Here is an 18533-nt window from a genome sequence, read left to right on the forward strand (position 1 = left end):
CATGTGTGATTATGTTATGCCATAATTCCAACATTTAGGAGGCTGAGGATGCAAGACAGTGAGACTAGTCTACAGAGCATAAATAGTTATATAAATAAGTTATAGTTGATCCTACCCAAAAGGCCAAGAAGTGATAGCAGCATAAAATGCATTTGTGGAGCTGGGTTGCAGTATCACACACCTTTAATCCCAGCACTTAGTAGGCAGAGGCAGGCAGATCTCTGTGAGTTCCAGGACAGCCTGGTCTACAGCACAGAGAAAACCTGTCTCAAAAAAAATGTGGTATAAGTGATTCATCACTACTTTTTGTAATTTTTTTCATCACCCCAGACGGAATCATGACACCCACTGAGTAACAATTTTCTATTCCTCTTTTCCTTCAGCTCTACTAATCTAAGTTATCCTCTACCCTCTAACTTCTGCCTTTTCTAGATGCTCTTTTCAGACCATGTGGTGTTTGCTTGTTTTTAATTTTAATTTTTTTGAGTTATCATTAATGGCATGTATGTATGTATGTATGTATATGTGTGTATATATACACATGTGTCCCGTGTCCTGATGGCTGGGTTTTGTAACAGAACTCCAGACCTTAGCACAACTGACTCCATGATGGAAGTACAACTTGGGTCATAAAACTCAGTGTGTAGTTCCACCAGTCAAAATAAAAACAAAGACCTAATTTATCAAAGTCTTAGTTCTAGAAAAGTCTCTAAATGGACTAACCTTGCTTTTTGGCTTCTGCAGTTTTGCTTCTGGCTAACTGTTCTTGTTAACTGAAGTATGTCAACTCAGAACGTGTTTTGTGTGTGTGTGCGCGCACGTGTGCGTGCATGCATGTGCATGTGTGTGTGCTTAGAAGGTCACCCTGGAAAAGCGTGGTGCCGGACTGGGATCCTGAACACCTGGCAGAGTTGGCAGCCAGCTAATAGCCTTTCTATTGGCTTGAACCCTGTCTGAGTCGTCTTCTCTGGTGAACAACAGGTTTCGTCACAGCATTGTCAAACCAAGTGTGTGTTTGGGCAGGTTTTCTGCATCTTGGTCTCCCCACCCCTTTCTCCTCCTACTCTTTCCTGTAACTGTCTTCAGTCTCCTTCCTGCTTTCGCTTCATAGTCCGCATGGCTGGTCTTGCCCTTCCCCTCACTTCCTCAGCACCTCTAACCCCTCTTGGTCTCCTTTCCAGTTGATTAGGATTTTGTTTGTTTGTTTTTAACAGTTTTAACCCATATTCACATGAATTTATTCAATACATGTATGCATGCATTACAAGCCAGGATCAGAAGTTCAAGATCACCCTTAGCTATATTGTAAGTTCCAGAAAGCCTGGACTTCCTGAGCGCCTGTCTTAGTGCAGGAGGCAACCTGAATTTGACCTCAGATCCTACATGTTGGAAGGAGAGAACTGATTCCTGAAAGTTGCCCTGTGTCCTCCACACCCGTGTACACACAGACTAATAAATAAGTAAATGTAATTGCCAAATTTCATTTTAAAAATCTCCAGAAGGTAGAAAAAAACTCTATATGTGTGTATTTATATATTTATATGTGTATATATACACACACACACACACAGAGTCATTCTAGGCCTGGAGATGCACACCTATAACCCCAGTTACTTAGAAAGCTAAAACAGAAGAAGCTCAGGTTCCAGGTCAGTCAAAACTAGAGTGAGTTCAAGGCCAGCTTGGGCAACCTAGGGAGACAAATCTCAAAACTGAAAGTAAAAAAGGGCTGGGTGTGGAACTCAGTATTGGTGTTGGGTAATAAATAGCATTAGGTCATGAGGAACTGAGTCAGGCTATGATCAGCAATAGTTTATAGCCATAAAGGATGGATTACCCCGGCCTGACCCTGCTGCACCTGTACAAAAAATATGCCCAGGTATGGAAAAGAACCCACCCTGCTCCTAGTCAAATCACACAAAAAAATAACTGTAACTTCCTGGTAGCTACTCATGTATGTGTGTATGTGTAGATACCTGCCCCTCAGTCTCTCTAAATGTGCTTCCCAGACATCATCCTGCAGGAAGGTTAAGAACCCTCACTGTTCCAATAAAGCAGGCTCAGCCTGTTGAGATCCAGTCTGTCTGCCTCATTTTTTTATATAACACAGAGAGACCTCCCCCAAGAAGCCCACTAGGACTCCTACCTCCACCTCCCAAATGCTGGGATAACAAGTGTGTGCGACTTTTTATGGTGTGTGTGTGTCATATATGCACATGTGAACATACCTGTGTACAAATGAGGGTATCTGGCACCCTCTATCACTCTGCCTTATTTCTTCCAAGAAAGGTCTCCCTGAATCTGCGGCTTGTATTTTCAGCTAGTCTGGCATCCAGAAAGCATCATAGGCCCTCCTTTCTCTATCCTCCAAACACTGGTGTTGCAGGCATGTGAGAGACCGTGCCTGGCTTGTGACAGGCATACTAAGATCTGAACTCAGGACCTGTGGTTGTGCAGCAACACTCTTGACCACTGAGCCATGTCTACTGCTTCCTCTTTGGGTTTTGTTCTGTTTTGATGTGGCTTTTGTTTTTGTTTTGCAAAGGGCCTCTATATAGTCGTGGCTGCCCTTGAATTTACAAAGATTCCCCCTGTGGCTGCCTCTACAGTGCTGGGATTAATGGAGTACACCACCATCCTGCTTGTTGGGGTTTTTTTATTTGTTTATTTTTGTAAGTTTTCCCATAGCCCAAGCTGGACTCAAATCCAGTAACTAAACCAGGCTGGTCTTAAATTCCTCAGTCTTTCTCCTCTCATGCTCTGGGATTACAGGTATGAGCCATCATATCAGGCTTTGTTTCTTGCTTTTGTTTGTTTGTTTTGTTCTGTTTTTAAGACAGGGTTTCTGTCTGTAGCCTTGGCTGTCCTAGAACTTGCTCAATAGACCAGGCTGGCCTCAAACTCATAATTGCATACCTTTGCCTCCCAAATGCTGGGATTAAAGGTGTGTGCATTGCTGCCCAGATTTTCTTTTTTTAAGCTTTATTATTTTTGATTATGTGTGTGTGTGTACATATCTGCACATAGTTATGTTCACATGAGTGCAAGTGCCTGGGGAACTCAAAGTAACGAGTCCCCTGGACTTGGAGTTATAGGTTGTGAGGTTCCTGATTTGGGTACTGGGGATGGAACCAAAATGCTCAACCTCTGAGCCATTTCTTCAGTCCCAATTTGTTTTTAGGTAGGGTATCACTATGTAGCCCTGGATGGGCTCAAATTTATTCTTACAGCTTCAGCCTCCTAAATGCTGTTATAAGTATGGCTCATCATGCCATACCAGTCCTTGACTATAGGCCATAGGACAGAATTTAACCTTGTTGACTCACCAAATGTGGTCCCAACACACAGCAAGTGTCTTTAGTCATAAACTGGTGACAATTAAACTCAGTGAGCCCAGCAAGCTCTGTAAAGGCTGAAAGAGAAGAGTCTTCCCCTTTTGACCATAGACAGCACACATAAGGGAAGCTGAAGTGAGGGTCAGACTTGGGCTGGAAATTAGGAAATGCTTTCTAATGACATACACGATACCTTGGGTGAGAGTAAGAGGCAGTTACAAAGTTACAATTGGGTTTGCAGGAAGCCTGGTGAGCTCTGTGAGGCACAAGCTGCACAAAGACTCCAAACTGGCCTGAGGTTCTACATAGCTGAGGTCCCAGGCCAGCTGGGTTGTTGAGGAAGTCACAAGGGTGCCTTGGTCATGGGAGGAGGAAGAGGGGTGGGTTTTTTTTTTTTTTTTTTTTTTTTTTTTCCATTCTAGGAACTTTCTTCTGATTTCGGCCAGTGGGAAAAAGTTGGTCTAATTCAATTCACATTTCTCCATCTGCCTGCCTCTTCTCAGGCCTGTGAGAGGCCATGTGACTGGCACTAGCGACACCTGGTGGCCAGTTACACACAAAGACAGCTGTTTATTGGGCTCAGGTTTGTACCATAGGGCCTAGTACAATGTCTGGCATTGAGAAGACCCTTTCTTTTGAGGGGTAAAACAAAGACAGAACACAGACTGTACAGAGGAGGTGGATTGTGTCCACATGGCTGGGGGACCACCAGGGGACCAATAAGGACCCTAAGAGGGGCCACCCCGGTGGTTCTTTCCTGTCCCTCTTCTGTCCCTGTCTTGTATTCCAGGGACACCTGTGAGGCAGGGCAAAGAGCTATTTGAGGAAAGGACAAGTTAATTAAAACTGCACCTGCCTCTGGGCTCAGCCGTGCTCAGGAGCTATGAATAGAGCCCAGTGGGTTGGCACAGGGATGCCTGAGCAGCACTCCTAACAGAAGGGGACTCTGGGATGTGGTAGTAGGGTGAGTCCTCCCCAAAGAAAAGCAGGGAGGCAGGAGGAAGGGAGGAGAGGGGAAGGAAGCCCAGAGAAGGCAGAAACTTAACTTTCCATAACCAGACTGCCTCAGAGCCAGGACTCCCAGTCCTAATTCCTTGAGCCTTTGACTCCCTAAGACAGAAACAGACCAAAGGAGCCTAGAGGAACAGGCAAGGCCAGGCAGGAAGTGTGACATCTATCATGAACTCTGAAGCATACCCTTGCTATTGTCCGCCCTAAACTGAGTGTGGATCCCGGCTCAAGACACCTATGTCCCCTCTCCAAATACTCTGCTTTATACACATCTGTCCAAGGGTATGGAGTAGCTTGCTCTCTCCGAACCTTCTCCTTGACCCCAAAGGATTGTTGGAAATGTGAAAAAAACTAAATGCCAAGTGCTTAGAAGAATGTTTGTACGTGATAAACACCCAGTATGTTCTGTAAATACCCAGGACTTGAAAAGGTAAAGACAATTGCTGCCACAAGCTCAAGGCCAGCCTGGGCTACGTAGTGAGTGCCAGGATGGCCTGTGTCGGGTTACAGAGTGAGACCTTGTCTCAAAATATTAAAGTGGGGGAGGCTGGGGAGTTAGCTCTACTGGTAGAGTGCTCTCTTAGCATGCGTGCATGAAGCCTGGGGTTCAATCATCAGCGTGTGGCAGTGTAATCCCGGCACTTGAGAGGAGGGTACCAGTTCAAGGCCATCCTTGGCTACATAGCAAATCAAGTCTAGCCTAGGCTACATGAGACCTTGCCTTACATCCAAAAACCAAAAATAACAAACAGTACGGCTACTAGCATTGCTATCCTCCTTAAGGCCCAATTTAAATCTTGCCCAGAATCCTCAACTAAACTACAACATCCTCGAAGACACAGGCGAAGGAACACAGCAGTAGTCTGTGTTATCGTCATACAGTATCTGCTGACTTGTTTCTCTTGGCATCAGCCTTGTGCCTGAGCTTGGCTTTTAGCTTTCATTCCTCCAGGCTATACTGAGTTTATTTATCTGGACCTGGCTTGATTTTTCTGATAGATCAAAACTCAGAGACAAGGTGCTGCTGGAGTACAAAGACACTATCTTCAGTTGGTCTGGGTGATAAGGATGAGACTCTAAACCCCTAGCACGGGAGATAAAGTGTTGATGTCAGGGAGAAGAGAGCTGAATCATAGACCTATGCTGTCCTGGGCATCCTTGGAAGGAAGTGCATCCCCAAACTAGACCTCTGTGAGTGATAGCTGAAGGAAACTCTATTACACCCCCCCCCAACACACACACACACACACACACACACACACACACACAAATCATCTTCTGGGTTTCTGTTTCACTCACCCCTGATGCCAGGTCCTCATATATGTTGCCTTAAGCTTACAATATGCCCAGATAGTCATTCATTCTATCCTCAACAAGTATTTCTTGAGTCCCTTCTCTGTGGCAGGCACCCCAGTCTGTATACAAGATAAACCTAGTGCCGCCAGAAAGATTGACAGGCAAAACTCCACCCACTGAGCAGTGCTCTAGGAGCAAGCCTGGGACTTCAAGAGAGCAGCAAAGGGTTGACCTTTCAACTCAATTTAAAGGAGCAGCCGTGATCTTTGGAAAAGGCAAGGTGCATACTGTCAGGAAAGAGCCTTGGTATTCTTTAGCCCCTCAGCAGGGTCTGCAACTTGACAACCTGTTTGCACACATTTGTGGTGGATCTGGGGTAGTGACCCAGACACTTAAACCCCGATAGTGAGTTTGGTGCAGGTGAAAACTGCAGGTACACCCTGAGGGAAAGACGGGATGTGGGTTCCTGGGACCTGGCTATGGAAAGGTGGTATGTCTGATGCAGGAGTATGATCCTTATATCACAGAAATTACGAGAGCGTTGTTCCTAAGAACAACAGAATCTTTACAAAGATCTCTCCTCCAGCTGCTGGGCAAGAAATAGTGACGCGAATCCGAGTGCTGGATGAACGACACCTATCATGGTGTCCTGGCAATTGCCAGAGGACACTGGTGATGAGGAGGGATCGGCAAGGTTCTTGGTAATAACCTGTCGGACGTTCAAGACCCCAACTCGGAGACTCGATACTTGGTGTGGTCAGCGTTCCCAACAGAGTCCCAAAAGGTGTTTATCTCTCTCTATGTCCTTTGGCAAATTGTGCCCACGGCTCGCCTTCCCGGCATGCCTCCCGGGAGTGACCTCATCGGCTCGGTGCTATGTCCGGGCTTCGCTAGATGGCGCTGCTCTCAGGCGAGAGCTTGCCCGCTGTAACTCTCAGTTGGTGCCAGGGCGGTCACCTTGCACCGTCTGGGCTGGGTTCACTCACTGAGGGCTGCTCCCATCTCTGCTTTTCCACGTTTCCCTCTGGCGTCCAAATCAGGAGCTTGGGCTTCATACAGCATCCTTGATAACAGTTATCCTCAAATGGACAAGTAGGAAGACGCAGACATGGAGTCTGTTGTCCTGTTTGGGAATAGTCATGGAGCTCTTTCCTAAGGACACCCAGTTGGGCCTGGCAGTCTCGAGAATACTGTATTCCAGTGTCTTGGTTTACCTTAAAATGAGATAGAAATAAAACTATCTTGTAATATTGTTAATGGTGGTAGGGCATGGGGCTGCCCCACACAGCGGTCTGAGGTGTGTGTGTGTGTGTGTGTGTGTGTGTGTGTGTGTGTGTGTTTGATGCTTGTGTGTGCACTACTTACCTGTATATGCACGTATAGAAGCCAGAAGTCGACTTCAGGTGTCAACTATCACTCTTAGTCTTTTTTAATTTTTTCAGTCTTCATCTTATTGAGTATGTGCACATGGGTGCAGATGGCTGCTGAGGCCAGGGACATCCAGTATCTCTGAAGTTACAGTTACAACCAAGTGTGAGCCACCGACTTGGGGACTAGTAGGAACTGAGCTTTGACTCTTTGAAATAGATTATGTGTTCTTAACCACTGGGCACTCTCTCCAGCTTCTCATCTTAATTGAGACAGGGATGTCTCATTTTACCCTGAACTTGCCATTTCAGCTGGACTAGGGGGCCATCAAGTCCCAATGATGTCTGCCTTTCTCTGCCCTCAACACTGGGGTTATCCCAATTTTGCTGGGTGCTGAGGATCCATACCCAGGTCCCTATGCTTACTCAGCAAGCTTTTACCATGAACCATCTCTTCTGCCCATGAATTCACCTCACCTCACACTAAGGTTTTGCTTTTATTTTTTAAAACAGAGTCTCACTATGTAACTCTGGCTGCTCTGTTAATCACAAAGGCCTGCCTGATTCTGCCTCCCAAGTGTTAGAATCAAATGTGTGCTGGCAAAAATAAATAAATAAATAAATAAATAAAAACAAAAAAACAAAGGCATGCTGGCCACCCTACCTGGCAGAAGGTGTGTGTGTGAGTCTCTGTGTGTATGTGTGTGTGTGTGTGTACACACCACCCTTGAGCAGGTTCCTAAGACACTGGGAAGAAGGTGTTAAATACTCTGGATTTGGATAGCTGCCTGATGTGACTGCTTAGAACAAAACTTCAGTCCTCTGGGAGAGCAGTAAGTGCAAACTCTCCAGCCCCAGAAGTCAGGATTCTGTCAAAAAAGAATTTCAGAATGAGCTGCTATGAAGCAGAGGTGAAATTTATTAAGGAGAGGGTTTTGTTTTTTCAAGTCAGGGTTTCTCTGTGTAACAGCCCTGGTTTCCTGGAACTCGATTTGTAGACCAGGCTGGCCTCCAACTCACAGAGATCTGCCTGCCTCTGCCTCCCATGTGCTGGGCTTAAACGTGTACCATCACCTCCTGGCAAGAAGAGATTTTTAAAAACAATTTATTTATTATGCAGTGTTCTGTCTGCCAGAAGAGGGCACCAGATCTCATTACAGATGGTTGTGAGCCATCATTGTGTGGCTGGGAATTGAACTCAGGACCTTTAGAAGACCAGCTAGTGTTCTTAACCATTGAGACATCTCTCCAGCCCAAGAAGAGATTTCTTAGTATAGATATTGGCATGTATTTAGTAAAAAGATGCCTGGGGAAAGGCTAAGACACAGCATGGGCCTGGGCTTCTCCGGAGAATCTTGTAGTGACCATATGTACAATTTAAAGGTTGCTAAAAAATTTTCTATCTCCCGCTTTTTCAACAAATGAGATTATAGGGTGGTTTTGGTGATGTCTTGGATAGAATTATAGTCTGTTAGGATAAAACCATGGTCACAAGGGTTGCATGTGGGAATTTAGATGAGGCTACCTCAGCTAGGAAGTAGTGGTGCATGCCTATATAGTCCCAGCACTTGGGAGGCAGGCCTACTCTGTGAGTTTGAGGTCAGCCTGGTCTACAGAGCAAGTTCCAGGACAGCCAGGGCTACACAGAGAAGCCATGTTTCAAAAACAAACAAGCAAACAAACAAACAGACAAAAAAATAAAGCTACTTCCCAGGCTCCCAGAATGGGACTGAGTCAGGTATCCTGGGAAAACTGTCTGTAGGCTCTCTGACGCGATTCCTACAAACTCATTTGATAAGCATGTCCAGTTGTGGAAATGGGTGCTATTGGGTCCTCTGTCTTCTGGTGCTCTGAAAGCCAGAGGAAGATTACCATCAGGCCAGCCAGAGATAGGCAATGCAGGCAGATGGAGCATCTAGGCAAACAGACCCCACAAGGACTGAGCCTAGACCCCAGGAATACCTACCTGTAAGTAATCTGCTATGCCCGTACCATTCCAATGTCCTTCTAGATCATCAAAGTTTCCACTCCACTCAGCTTGTTTTCAGATTATTATAATGGAGAAATGGTACACCAAGGCTTTCTGCTAGGATGCTGCAGTGTTTACTATTAGCTTAGCCAATTCACACCCAAACACTGAACCCCTAACATAGGCTGCATTGCCTTGTATACCTTTTTGTTGTTTTCCTTTTACATTTTAGCTCCCTTTTTCTCCCTTACACATTCCAATTGGATGGTGTATGCTACATGGTCATGACAGTTACACATGCACACACAGATACTGATTATGCCATGTTGCCTTCCCTTTTTCCTAGGAGGGCCCTTAACACAGGTTAAATTCATAGAGATGAGGTAGACACAAAATGTAGAAGTCTTTCTCAACTACTCAGCCCTTCCTCAATACTCAGCAACATGGGAACTAGACAGTCAGATTTGGGCAGAGCAGTGCCCTCAGATGACCAGATAGAACAATATCATCTTTTCCTTCCTTGCAGTCTAGTGGAGGAGATAAGTAAACCATGAGAACACGATGTGACATTGTAACCACCCTGGCAGGACTACAGATATTCTAAAGAGACACTTGTTTCTTTGACTATCAGACTAATGAAACAATAGTCCCTCAGATATTGGAATTTCCCCTGGAATCTAATGCTGGGAGAAGGAAATATAGATGGGCCTCTTGAGAGTCTGTGTTAGGGGGGAGATAAAACCAGTGGGGGAGAGAGGGTTGAGCAAGAAGTAGCCAGCCTGGGAGCCTGGGGATGGAAAACTAGAATTACCATGGGATGCATCAGCCATGTAAGCAGGTTTCCCTGAATGCTGACTGACACGGGCATCCAAGGCTTCCCAGGGAATTCATTAGCAGAACAGAGAGATGTTTATGACCAGGAGTAGGGTGTTAAGATTGTCTCTAAACTGACACTGTCTCTCCCAGAGCTTATTTTTAGGCATATATGTCCTTATCTAATGTCATTCTCACCAAAGGCTACAGAGATGGGAATATCAACTTATGGATAAGGAGACTGAGGCAGAAAAGAATTTAAGTGACTTTGCCATAGTCAAAAAGCTTGAAATAGTGGTGTCAAGCTCTGTTCCCACCCCCAGCTCTACCAGGATGGGTTGTTTGGGTCAGATCCAGACATGGACACCCTGGAAGGGACAATCTGACAAAAGAGGAGTTGAAACTTCAGAATATGTCAGTTCTGTGGTCAGGGCCAAGAAGGCATTGCTAGAGCCCTTTCAAAACAATGGTGACCTTTGACCTTGAAGGTCTAGAGGCACCAGAAAAGATGGAAAGCTGGCTGAATTGAGACGGAATAAGAAAACAATCCTCAGCTGAGCAGTGGTGCTGCATACCTTTAATAGCAGCACTTGGGAGGCAGAGGCAGGTGACTCTCTGTGAGTTCTAGGCCAGTCTAGTCTACAAAGGGAGTTCCAGGACAACCAGGGCTGTTAGCAGAACAGGAGAGAGAGAGAGAGAGAGAGAGAGAGAGAGAGAGAGGAAAAGAAAGAACTATCCTTTTGGGATCTCAGAGGTGTCATGAATAATGCGAGAGACAATGATTTATGATGAAGGGTATTGACCTGGTAACTAGAGAAGAGATAAAAGAGAAACTCCCTCCTAAAAATGCTGGTGTTAACCATTGTTGTCAGAGAATGAGGTAAAAGCTAGGACAGAGGACCACTGTCAGTAGCTACCTCTGAGTCCCAGCCTCTGAGTGAATTAAGATCAAAGAAGGCCTGAAGATTCTAGAGGAAGAAGCCTTGAACAAACCTCCAGGGATCCTGGGATCCTAGTCAAGAAAGCCTTTGTTGCTGGGCGTTGGTGGCGCAGGCCTTTAATTCCAACACTTCAGAGGCAGAGGCAGGCAGATCTCTGTGAGTTCAAGGCCTGCCTGGTCTACAGAGCTAGTTCTAGGACAGGCTTCAAAGCAATACAGAGAAACCCTGTCTCGAAAAAAGAAGGCCTTTGTAATGATTATTAAGTTCCAAATAGACCCCTACAATCCTCATGTCTCCTCTGGCAGTCAGCCCCTGGCTTCAGAAGTGGGGAGGGGGGCAGGGTTTGGTGCCAGAGGGTGGACTGGTTAAAAGAAGCTCCATCCAAACTCAGGCTAGATGAGAAAGAATGTAATCCCACTCCCTTCCCCTACCCCACTGCCAGCAGATAACCCTTTCTTCAATGCTGCCCCACAAACTCTGACAGATGCTTCTGGATCCAGGGGAAAAAAGAAACAACCAAGGGCACCCTTAAAACAAAGCAAAATAAACAAAGGAATGACCTCTTAGCCAGGTGGCAGCCTTTCCAGCACTCAAACCACAGAGAAACTCTGTCTTGAAAAACCAAGAGAAGAAGAAAAAAAAGGAGGAGGAGGAAAAAGAGGAAGAGGAGAAGCCAGTATCCAGGCAGTGGTGGTGCACACCTTTAACCCCAGCACTCCGGAGGCAGAGGTGTGTGGATCTCTGTGAGTTCAAGACCAGCCTGGTCTACATTGGGAGTTCATGGACAGCCAGCTCTGTTACACAGAGAACATCTGTCTTGAAAAAACAAACAAACAAAAAAAAAAAAAAAAAAAAAAAAAACCAAAAAAGAATGACCTCTGATTGTTGTGGCAGAGCCTGTCTGGTCTTCACATGGAGAGATTCTGATACAAATAAACAAACAAAAAATAAACACTATAACAAAAGACCTTTCTGGATGGAGAGATAGCTCAGTGGATACCTCAGTGGATCTTCCAGAGGACCCAGGTTCAATTCCCAGCACACACCAGGCAGTTCACAACTGTCTGAAACTCCAGATCCAGGAGAACTGACACTCTCACACAGACAAAAATGAAAGCAAAACACCAATGCGCATAACATTTTTAAAAGAAGTCTTATAAAGGTTAGATATAGTTATATTTGAATGTAACCCTAGCACTGGGGGAATGGACAGGCCTATGTCTTGGGCCTTGTCCAGCCTGCTTAGCCAAAAAATGGGGATTAGCAGGTTCATTGAGAAGCCTGTCACAAGGGAATAAGGAAGAGAGTGATGGAGCAGGATGCCTGATACCCTCCTCTGTCCTTTGTACACACACACACACACACCATACACACACACACACACCATATATACACACACACCACACACATACACCATATACATACACACCATACACATTACACACCACACACACACCACACACCATATATACACACATATACACACACACACACCATATATACACACACATACACACACACACACCACACACACACACCACACACACACACCACACACATTACACACCACACACACACACACCATATATACACACACATACACACACACACACACCATATATACACACACACACCACACACACACACACCATACACATTACACACCACACACACACCATACACACACCCACACACCACACACACACACACACACACACCACACACACACACACACATTAAAAATAAAAATAAGTTATGCATGGTAGTGCACACCTTTAATCTCAATACTTAAGGGGCAGAAGCAAGCAGATCTCTGTGAGTTCCAGGACAGCCAGGGCTACTTAGAGAAAGCCTGTCTTAAAAAACCAACCAACCAACCAACCAACCAACCAAAGAAACAAACAAACAAACAAACAAACAAACAATCTTAAAAAAAGAAAAAAGAATAGTCTAGTGTGGTGACATTCACCTTTAATCTGGATTCAAGGCCAGCCTAATCTCTACAATCAATTCCAAGCTAGCCAGGACTGCAGAATGAGATGATGTCTCAAAAATAAAATAAATATATAAGCAAAATGAGGCCTGGAAAGATAGCTCAGCAGTTAAACATTCTGCAGTTTTTCCAGAGGACTCAGGTCAATTTCCAGCACCCACATGGCAGCTCAGGTCAATTTCCATCACCCACATGGCAGCTCACAACCATCTGTAACTCCAGTTCTAGGGGACTGGACACCCTATTCTGATCTCATTGGACACTAGGCATGCTCATGGTGCACAGATATATTTCAGGAAAAAAATCCATACACATGATTTTTTTTTAAATTAGTTGAGTATGGTGGATCCGCCTTTAATCACAGCACTTGGGAGGCAGAAGCAGGTGATCTCCCTGAGGGTTTGAGGTCAGCCTAGTTTACATAGTGAGTTTTAAGACAGCCAGGACTATGAAGAGAGACTCCATTGTTAGTATTTAAGCATCTGTACTGGCCTGCTCTTGGGGTTCTGACAGGATATACCTTCAGCTACAGCCACTAAGAGCACCACCTGTGTACATTCACTATGTTCCCTTTTAAAAGAGACCTGTCTGCCTCCCATCCCTCTCCCTCTCTTTCTCTTCCGATGTGCCTATCTCCAGAGGCTAATCTCCACCCTCCCCTCCCCTCTTTTTCCCATTCCCTTTCCTCTGATAAAAAGTCGCTCCATGTGAGCTCTGTTGCATGACATTTTTTCTCAAGTCCTTTTTAAATTACAACACCATTCTCAAAAGACAATCTTTTTTTTCTGTGTGTAGCCCAGGCTGTCCTGGAACTCACTCTGTAGACCAGGCTGATCTCAAACTCAGATCTGCACCTGCCTCTGCCTCTCAAGTGTTGGGGTTAAAGGTGTGCACCATCATCACCTGACTAAAAACTTTGTAATTAAAGGAAATAGATAAATAAATAAATGTAAAACAGATATGCAATTTATGAAAAATATAAAAATCAAAACGGGCACAGGTAGAGTGGCAAAATGGCTAAGCAAGAAGAACCCTTGCTACACAAGCCTGCTGACATCAGGTGAAGGCGGAAGGAGACTTCTCCTGTGATCTCCACAGGCTCTGCACACACATGCCCCCCATCAAATACAGTGATGAGGTGGGGGTGGACGGGGCTCGGAACTGTATCAGCCCTGAGTTGTTGTTTTAAGCTTATTCATTTTACTTTTTGTTTGCTTTTGCTTATTTATTTATTTTTTGTTTCTACACCCCAACCAAAGTTTCCCCTTCCCCTCTCCTCCCAATCCTCTCAGATACTGGCGGGACCAGCGCCCATAGATTTCAGCCAGCCATGGTATATCAAGCTGCAATGAGACTAGGCACCTCCTCTTCTAAGGCTGGATGAAGCAGTCAGGTAGGAGGAAAGGGTCCCAAAAGCAGGCAACAGAGTCAGAGACAGCTCCTGCTCCCAGCTAGCAGTCCCACAAGAAGACCAATCCACACCACTGTAACATTTATGCAGAGGGCCCAGGTCAGTCCCACGCAGACTCCATGGTTGTTGGTTCCATCTCTGTGAGCCCTCTATGAGCCTAGATCAGTTGATTCTGTAGGTTTTCTTGTGGTGTCCTTGACCTACTGGCTCCTACAATCCCTCCTCCCTCTCTTCCACAGGATTTCCGGAGCTCTGCCTAATTAATGTTTGGCTGTGAATCTGCTTCTGTTTCCATCAGTTGCTGAGTGAAGCCTCCCTAGTAACAGTTGGAATGGGCATTTCTCTCTCTCTCTCTCTCTCTCTCTCTCTCTCTCTCTCTCTCTCTCTCTCTCTCTCTCTCTCCCTTGCTTGCTTGCTTGCTTGCTTGTCTGTGGTATCCTGCCTCTGGTTCTTGGCCCTCAGGGGTGAGCTCCCTCTCAGGGTATGGGTCTCCAGCTGGGCCAGTCATGAGTGGGTCATTCCCACAAATTCCTCCCCATCCTCACCCCAGCTCATCTTGTAGGCAACACAAATTGTAGGTTGAAGGGCTTGTGGCTGGGTTTGTGCCCCACCCAGTCCCTCCACTGGAAATCTTGCCTGGCTACAGGAGATGGCCACTTCCGGCTTCCTATCTCCTATTGCTAGGAGTCTTAGCTAGGCTCACCCTCATAGATTCCTGGGAGTTTGCATTACCCTAGGTTTCTAGATCATTTCAGAGATGCCCCCAGATTGCAGCTGTCTCTCCCATTAGTCTCTCCCTCCATCTGATCCCTCCTACTCCCATCCCTCCCTCTAGACTCCTCCCCCATCAGCTCAGGATTTAATGCCCAGCACTGCATGAAACTGGGTATAGTGGTACCAGTGTGGGCCTGGTTTTGTTATTTGATTTTTTTTTTCTTCAAATCAGGGTTCTACGTGTAGTTGCAAGTCTGGCACTTGCTCTTTAACCAGGCTGGTCTTGAACTCAGAGATTCCCCTGCCTCTGCCTCCTGAGTGCTGGGATTAAAGGCACTGATCCGCCACACCAGGCCAAGGAATGTTGTAGAACAGATTCATTCCCCCTCTCCAAACTTTTCCCAGATTCACTCTGTTCCCCTTTCACCCCAATTGTGTGTGTTTCCCATTAAAAAAAAAAAAAATTGTGCTGCCCAAATACTCTTGGACATGAGATGTGATCCTCCACTAGAGGGTGATTGACTTACCAGTGGCTACCATCTTCTCTCAGCTAACAATTGCCTATAGTTCCACAGCTAAGGGTGGGATTTTGTGCCCGATTCCTCCTTTCATTTACTCATTTTTATTCTATGTGCATTGGTGTTTTGCCTGTGAGTATTTCTGTGTGAGGATGCCAGATACCTTAGAGTTAGAGTCACAGACAATTGTGAGCTGCCATGTGGGTTCTGGGAATTGAACCCAGGTCCTTTGGAAGAGCAACCAGTGCTCTTAACCATTGAGCAATTTCACCAGGCCCCAATCCCTCTTTCTATGCTGGGATTTGATCAGTCTTTAGTTTGCTCAGGTATTGTGCATGATGTAGTGAACACTATGAGTTTATACATGCAGTTGCGTCCAGAAGCCATTGTTTGCTTTGTGGTCTTCCATTGCACTGACTCTTACACTTTTTCTGCCCCCTCTTCTGTAATGATCCCTGAGCCTTGGTGAGACAGGGTGCAGCATATATGCTCCATTTAGAGCTGAGCATGCCTAAGTTTATTTTCTGTATCTTGGCCGGTTGTGGGTCTCTGTGTTAATTCCCATCTTCTACAAACAGAAGCTTCTCTGATGAGGGTTGAGAGATGCTTTCATCTATGTGAATAACCTTTATTAATTATTAAGTAATAGTATGCCCACAAGACAAGATGTGTATTTTGGTACTATTTGGCAAAATAATAGCATAGGTTTTTCCCTAGGCCTAGACTTGTCTAGCTATAAATCTTGGCCCAATACTGGAGCCAGGAATGGATTTCATCCAAGTTGGACATATCTAATCAGAAAGTGGTTGTGTCCATGGTAATTGTACCACTGTTACACAAGGGGGCATGTCTTGCCATGTCAGTCTTTATTGTAGCTCAGTGTTCACACTGATGATTATTTTTCTCTTTCAGCACCACAAAAGCTACCCAATAGGGATGAAGCTTCCAGGCTGGTACCAGCTTTATTCCTCCATGTTCTATGCCTTAAGTATGTTGTATCTTCAGCAATACAGCCCTACTGTCAAGTTCTGGAGGGTAACCAAAGTACTTTCGGTAGCCTTTGCTGTTTCAGGGTGTTTATAGGACTTCACTGGCCAAAACAGCTCCAAAAATCTCGCTAGACTTTTTGTGAATTTCTGATAGGGGCACTGTTGCTTGTTCTAAGTCATGCAATCTTGTAGAAGGATCTAAAATTCCTATCTTGATGACTTGACACTGCCTTATTTTTTTTTTCTCAGACCTTAATCCAGCCTGGAATCGAGTGAAAAACATGGCTTAATTTCCTTCATTACAGTCCTCCATTCCAGGCAAGACACTAGACCTTGGCATCAGCAAATATGCTGCTGCTAACAGAACCTCTCAATGCTGGAGGATTCCTTGAACATAGGAACAAACTCTTCCAGTTTCTTTCCAGGGAGTCTGATCCTAGAGATCTATAGGTATCTTAACGGAGACAAAATCATCATTACATCAACCTGTCCTCATCCTGGAAGGTAGGTGAATGCCTCAGGATGAATTATAAAATTCTGGTTTCTTCCCAATTGTAAACTCCTTTGAGATTAACCACACTCCAAAAATAGCTCACCCTTTCATTCTTTCATATTCAAAACTATGCCTTAATTTGTTTTGAGACAGGGCCTCACTTGTAGCCCTGGCTGTTCTGGAACTTGTTCTATAGACTAGGCTAGTCTCAAATTCACAAAGATCCACCTGCCTCTGCTTCCTGAGTACTGGAGTTGAAAGGTATGCATAACCACAGCTGGCTACTTTCTCAGTTGTTAAAGTCCTTCCCTTTAGAATTGCCTCCTTAGAATTTCATGGATCTTGCTGGATGGTGGTGGCCTTTAATCCTAAAACTTGTGCAACAGAGGCAGGCAGATCTCTGTGACATGGAGGCCAGCCTGGTCTACAAAACAAGTTCCAGGACAGGCTCCAAAGCAACACAGAGAAACTCTGTCTTAAAAAGCCAATAAAGGAAGGGAGGAAGGAAGAAAGCATAGATTGATTTTCAGATGGATTTTCTGGAGATTGCTATGTAACATTTAATCATGGTCTCATGTAGCTCATTCTGGCTTCAAGCTCTCTATGTATCTAAGAATGCCCCAGCTCTTCCCACTGTGTGTCGGATTGCAGGGATGTGCTATCTCTCTGTCTCACACCCCTATACCTCTATTCTTGTTTGTGAGTCTTAGCCTTTAATGGTTGAGCCATTTCTCCAGCCCAAACACCATTATTTTTAATAGTAAAAGTTAGAAACAGCTTAAAACCTTTCTTTGGAAACAGCGTTTTAAGAAAGTATTTTATTTTTATGTATACATCTTTCTCGGGGAAAGAATATGTATACATGAGTGCAGAAGCCAGAGGTGTTGGATCTCCTGGAGCTGGGGTCACAGGTAATTAGGATTCTGCCGTGGGTGCTGGGAACCCGAACTCTGGCCCTCTGTTAAGAGTAATGTGTACTCTTAATCACTGAACAATCTCTTCAGAACTAGGAAACAGCTTTAAAAATATCTCCCAAAATAGAATTGGCTAAACAAGTTACTTTCCTTTTTTGAAGTTACATTTGTGTAAGTATGTGCCTATATGTATACCTGTGCCTGGGTGTGGAGGTCACAGGGTAACTTGGAGTAGGTTCTCCCTCCACGTGAGTCTCAGGGATCTGACTCAGGTCGACAGGCTTGGTGGCAAGCACCATTATCCACTGAGCTACCGACAACTCCTACATTGATTTTTACATACAAGAGTACTATTACTGAGAAAAAAATTAGAAATTTAACCTGGAGGCATTTTTCATCACATTTCAAAAAGGCCTGGGCCTATATATTATTCCTCCTCATTCTAACATACAGAATCTGGGTGAGTGGCTACAATTTTTCTCTTTGGGGTCCACCTTTGCGTACGAGGAGATCAACTCAGCCAGTTGCTATGTAACCTTATCAAAAAAAAAAAAAAAATCCTCTCCATATGTTCTTATTCTCCATGCCATATTTCCTAAGGCTAACATGCCCGGTGGCTGCGGAAAGAATTCGAGCCATGTCTTGGGTGGGGTGGCCAGTCTCAAGGCCCCCTGCGGTACTAACACTGCCAACAAAATAAGAGTTGTGTGACCTTGGAAAAGTCCTTTTCTCTTTCGGGAAAGTAGCAGTGGGATTAGGTACTTCCTTC

At 45.0% G+C, this 18533-nt stretch overlaps 1 protein-coding gene across 1 annotated transcript in view; it reads right to left on the bottom strand.

The window, feature by feature from the left end:
• Pfdn1 (prefoldin subunit 1) overlaps positions 1 to 18533 on the bottom strand; it is a 757967-nt gene that overhangs the window by 81866 nt on the left and 657568 nt on the right. The gene's annotated exons all lie outside the window — the stretch shown is intronic.

Source organism: Phodopus roborovskii, unplaced genomic scaffold (assembly GCF_943737965.1).
Source record: "Phodopus roborovskii unplaced genomic scaffold, PHOROB, whole genome shotgun sequence".
In the NCBI taxonomy this organism is placed as follows: Eukaryota; Metazoa; Chordata; class Mammalia; order Rodentia; family Cricetidae; genus Phodopus; species Phodopus roborovskii.